Source organism: Numida meleagris, chromosome 3 (genome assembly GCF_002078875.1).
Source record: "Numida meleagris isolate 19003 breed g44 Domestic line chromosome 3, NumMel1.0, whole genome shotgun sequence".
Classification (NCBI taxonomy): domain Eukaryota; kingdom Metazoa; phylum Chordata; class Aves; order Galliformes; family Numididae; genus Numida; species Numida meleagris.
Window position 1 is genome coordinate 22115696 of NC_034411.1, and position 5779 is coordinate 22121474.

A 5779-nucleotide genomic window follows, 5' to 3' on the forward strand; every position below is an offset into this window, starting at 1 on the left:
TAGTTCTCTACTGCGCACTGCATACGTATCAAAGGAGGAAGTCAAGAATGGTCAACACACCAAGGCTAAACAAAAAAGCATCCTCTCTCTACAAGGTACAAATGCAGCCACTTGCTTTCTGCCTTGCTACCTCTTCAAACAGATCCCAAGATCTAAGGTGATAAACAGCTAGGATTGAACAACTGCAGAAGTCTGAAGTTCTCTGAAGCTAAGTGGTTTACAGATACAACCTTGACTTTAAGTACTTCCAAGCATGTCTTAATCAGTATTACCACAAAATGAGAAAAACAACAAAATGAATGTTTTGTCACCAGATGCTTGTGAGTCAAGTCACTCCTATCAATTCTAGATACTGGAACCCTTTAATATTAGCATACAGCCCCAGATGGCTCACGGCTTCCTCCACTAAGCACTCACATGGAAAGCACGCAAGAGTTAAAGAAGAGGAAGCTTTTTTTTTTTTTTTTTTTTACCACACAAAGTCTCATTGAAGTGTGGACTGCATTGCTCAGCATATTGCAGAGATCAGACAGATGAGTGTTTCCAAAGGGAGCTCCAGGAGTAAACTGGTCAAGACACAGACTACAGCAGAAAGCTTGAGCCATTCCTTGCCAGAAGCTGTGAAAAGAAACATACTAGGGGACAAGCAATGTCTCTGTCTTGTTGTTTACACCCCTTCCCCAGAACACAGCTACAGGCCGCTCCCAGAACTGTGGATGGTTGGGCCTTGCCCTGAAGGCCATCCCAGTATTCCTACGTTAACTTCACCACCCAGACAGAGGAGGGTAAGCTACACAGTGCATGACAGTTTTGCTAAAAAAAGCATTCTGGGAAGCACAGGACTGTGCAAGTCAGCACCTTTTTGGTTGTGCCCTGCAACAGAGAAAGGGCTATGAAGCCTCGCTGAGTTCCACCCACCTGTGCCAGGCACAGACATCGCAGTCCTGGAGCCTGCCTTTCGCTGGTACTGCCGTCTGTGCTGTGGCTCTCTGCACAAGGGGCCTCTTGTTCCCTCTGTGTGATCAGGCAAGCTGTGTTTCAAGCTGGCTCACATCAGGAAGACACAGTACTGACCCCATGAGGTGGGCTGTAGGGCTAGGTCTCCTATGACTGGCACATGTTTTCTGTGCAGTCGCTTTGTGAAGACATTCTCAAACTGAATCTTTGCAGGAAGAGATCTTAATAAACATGACAGATAGGCAAAGAGAAAAGCTACAAGAAGCACAGTGAAATATGTGGTGGTTCATGAACATCTGTGTACAGTACACTTCATAAAATTCCTGGGGTCCTGACCGGATAACCAGATTACAGTGTGTCTCTGTTTTGATCACAATTACTTGTTGCCTCTACCAAATAAATCTAACCAGCCCCAGTGGAAGATACAGTAGGAGTGCGGGGAAAGAGAAGTGCTTTTTCTAAATCCCAGTATCCACTCTCAGTATATAATTATTGTTATACCTATTTAGTGATTACAGTGCTGCATTCTCAGAGGCTTCTGATGAATCAAGGTCCACGTACAGTACCTCTTCCAGCCTTATATCACCAGTATCAGGTTGCCTAAAGCAGCAGACCACACGTGATTTAGTCTGAAGACAGGCTGAAAAACCAGATGTGGAACAAAACAGTGCCAGGGTAATACCCATCTTTCCATTTTGTTTTTATTCTGACACTGGAAGCCTAAAATTATTTAACAGGTGGAAGAGTACAGTGTAGTTTCTGAAGAACTCTGCAGTTCCTGTAAGGATGGTGCAAGAGCACCCAATCCTTCCAGGTCCCTCCTGGCTCTCAGCAACTCGCTCCCACTGCATTCAGCTACAGAAGTTCCAAGCTTTCTTCTGCCTTCTGTACAGGCAAAGAAGCAGGACAGACTGTGGTCTGTTCAAAGCACAGCCAGGAGGGAGAAATGGAGAAAGACTGGATTAAATTCATAGGACTGCAGTAACAAACATGCATCTTAAACAACACATCATTAAGTCTCTGCAGGCTAATTAGAGGGTTTCAGAATTAGCACGAAGCCAACGTTTAAAAGGAAAAAAACAAAAAACCCTGTATGTGGCAGTGCAGCTGGACAGCAATGCCACCTGCTGGCATGTTCTGAGCAGTGATTAACAGGAAATGTGCAGGAACTTTCTAACCCTGCCTTTCCCGACAAATACCGCTTCCTCACTCTTGTGCTGCCTTTCTCTCACATCACTGTCACGCAGAGAACAGCACAGGTGTGTTAGCACCTGAATGGAAAATAGCACCAGTAGTTGGCACGCTGGTGCCAGCTGTCCTCTTAACACTCTGTACCTCTGCAGCCAGCATACATTCATTAGGATGGATATTAGCAATGTTCTTCACACTGCTTATGAATCTCAAAGCATGCTTCCTCAGAGCCACCAATGCTGCATCCTGCTCTCCCTGCAGAAAACACTAGATGCTTCCTACTCCTCGTGAATGACACCGTAAGGCCAAAAATGAGCAGACAGAAAAAAATAACTGCTGTAAAGAGCCAAATAAATCATGATCTCTGCATTGGACAACAATTTTGGTGAGACGCTGTGTCTAGAAATGGAGATGGAAGGCTGGGTGTTTGCTGATAATTCTAAGCAGCAGCTCTTAGAAGGCTCATCCCCTACAGCTTCAAATGTAATCAAGTAACTGGCCTGGGGGATGTCCTGGTGTGCCCAGAACCTCATGGCCCTCAGATGAACCCAGCTAACTAAAACCCAGCCACTTCACAGAGTGCCCAAATGAGAGCTGAACAACAATTTTGGAAACCTGTTTCTAAACAAGCACAGCAAAGCCCAGGAGGACTGACACGTATGACAAGACGTGTCAGAGCTCCACCCAGTGGTCACCAGGGCAGGTTCAGCCAGCCCTTGACCGACCCGAGGTCAAGTTACTTCACCTCTCTGACCTTTGGCTTTCCCCTGTGTGTAGAGCTCTGTCTTCTCTGGTGCAGAGGGAGATGTTTTGAGATGTCTGGGAAGCTCATATAATCCTGCAGCACAAAACATCCAAGTATATCAAAATGGCACAATTTGCCTAAGCTGAACCATACTCAGCACCGACGACATCAAAACTGCATGCCCTGCCCAGCTGCAGGTTGATATATCCTAGTTTAACACAGGCAAGCGCTTCCAAGCCTAACTGGCATTTCTGACCGTTTTGTCATTTTCATCTCAGTTCTTTTTTTTTGCACAAAGGAGTCAAGTTCAGGCAAATCATAAAGTAAACACAAGTAACAAAGGACTGCATTGCTCATGAAAGCTGGCTGAATCACTTAATTACTTCTATCAACCATTCTTTCATGTCTGGATTCCCTGAGAAACTTAAACTGTGCTCTATTCCCTCCCAAAACCTTTTGAGTCTACTACTAACTGTACTTACTGTGAAGGGATCCTTAGAAATGTCAGGTTCCTTTCCTCTTTGCTCACATCTGCTTCCTAAATACAGGAATTTCAAATGAGCATCCCTCCATGGGACAGATGAAAGCCATGCGGCACTATTCACCTGCACACACAAATGGAGGTAGGACTGGTCAGGTGGAAAGGGCTTAAAAAGCAAGGAGAAGAAGACCCAAGGAACCAAGTCGTACCAATTCTGCTGCTAGTGGCACAGCTTCTTATAAATTGAATACTTGAAAAGCAGGATACTGCCAAGGAGGAAGGGCATGGCAGCAGCAGTTCAGAGAATGTAGCTTCTACCAGCCTGCCCCAACAGTGACTTCTATTTCAGAATTTCTGTTGTTAAAAAAAAACAATAAAATTGTCAAGTTCTGCATGATTCCCAGAGTGGAAAATGGTGTAGAGACATAGAAAGAGGATGTGATAGGGAGCACTGTCACAGACACACAAAATGTATGCTTCACGTCTGAAAGATGCTATTCAACATTTTAGCTAGAATCTCAACTTGTCCAGCCAGGTAAGCCTCAGAATCCCCTTCCTTGTCACCATACCTCTGCTTGCACTCCGTGACTTCTGACACCAGCAGCCTCCCTGCATCCCTATCTTATGCATTTCCATTGTTCCAGACTTCACCTTTCCCTATGATAAGCACTTTTAGGAGACCTGGCAGCAAGGCTGTCTGTCAGGCTACATTCCATGCTGCTACACAGTTTCCATGCAAATTTCAAGATCTGCATCTGTTACCTTACTATCATAACCTTCACATGTGGCTCTGTCTCTGGTTCAGCTGGCACAACAGAAATCTGAAGCAGCATTAAGAAGATATGCTTTTGTTAAAAGGTAAACAAAAATGAATTTCTTCCCTGGGGCTGCACAGCAGTACAATTATTCTGGCTGTAGGGGCCTATGCTTACTGGTGTGACTGGAATCTGTTGGCCAGCTCCGAAGAGCAGCCTCAAATCCACTTGGTCCCACCAAGCTGCATGCAGAGCAGATGCACATGGTTGCAGTGACTCTGGTGAAGGATAGCAGAGGGAAAGATGCAACATGAACTTAAACCTCTTCAGATAACCAAGAATCCACATGGAGATAGGCAAGAAAGGAGTTTTATAAAAGCAGCAACTCAGGGAAGTTTCAGCCAGTATTCATAACTTACTGGGCAGGAGAGAATAAAACGAAATCACAGCCACATCAGGAAGCTTAGTTTTCTGAAATAAATAAAGAAATAAAGTGTGTTCGGAATCAACTTCCTTAAGAGAAGTCAAGAGATAAAAGCTGCTCACCTGGGCACGGCACTTGGCACCTCTAGATAGAAATACAGATAGAAGTAGTATAAATCAAAGCATGGAGGAGTTGCATTCTTCTGTTTTTCCCCAATGTTTCAGAACATTGCTTCCAAAAATGCTTCCACCACAAGGTTACAAGTCAAGGAAACTTCATTTCTTACCTATGTGTTCTCATGTTTTATGTTCAGAAGAATAAAATAACCCAATTTTTCTGAATTGGGGATTCAATCTCTAAAGAGTTACATCTCTGCAACAACTGCAAAATGTTCCACAACAACAACAAAAAAAGCTACAGAAAAAACAGGATTCCAGCATCTCCAGAGGATTTCACAACAAATTTAAAAAACTACACCTTGAACAATGGTACAAAGTCTTCAGATTTACTTAAAACACCATGCTAGACACAGACTCCAAGAGCTTTCTACTTGTGTGCTCTGTAATGAACTCCTCATGTTCTGATCACCTGATATTCTTGTCAAAGGCAACTACGCCGAGTCTTTTTTTAGGCACACCTCTCAGTGGCTCCTGAGGAGCGCTTGGCACATGAGTGATCCACGAGGAACTCTAACGTCAGAGTTCTGTACACACGGGCCTGCTGCCAGGGCTCTGGGAAGATGCGAGCAGACTCTGAACAGACTGCTGAGGCCAACACACACACACACAAGTTATACTGGGCTCCAGCTGCATATCCAGACCCGGCTCAGCCTCGGGACAGACTAGCAACACACCTGGATGTCTCTGTCACTGTCACTGCCTGCCTCAGAACTACTCCTATGGCTCTTTCTCTCAGATGCATGCTACGCACTGGCAGCACTTCAGACAGAAGATTTGACAAACAGCTCATGGGGTCAGAAAGGCAGGCCACATCTTCAGGCTTCCTAGCTCTAGGAACTGCAAGTCGAGATATGGGAGCAAATTAGTTACAGTGAGTGCATGCTGCCTGTGAACAGCTGATCCACATAAACAGAACCAAAGACCTTCCCTGCTTCAGTTTTTAAATAAAAATTATCCAGCTACCGTTACTGCTCCAGAACATTTTAGTGTTGATACTTCCAGTGACAAAGAGTAATAAAATTGTCCAAAGAAAGACCACACCTCACA

The 5779-nt window shown here is 44.7% G+C and overlaps 1 protein-coding gene across 1 annotated transcript in view; it reads left to right on the forward strand.

Annotated features, from left to right (window-relative positions):
• The window catches only part of RD3 (retinal degeneration 3), a 31076-nt gene that overhangs the window by 20964 nt on the left and 4333 nt on the right, over positions 1-5779 (forward strand). The window lies entirely within an intron of this gene.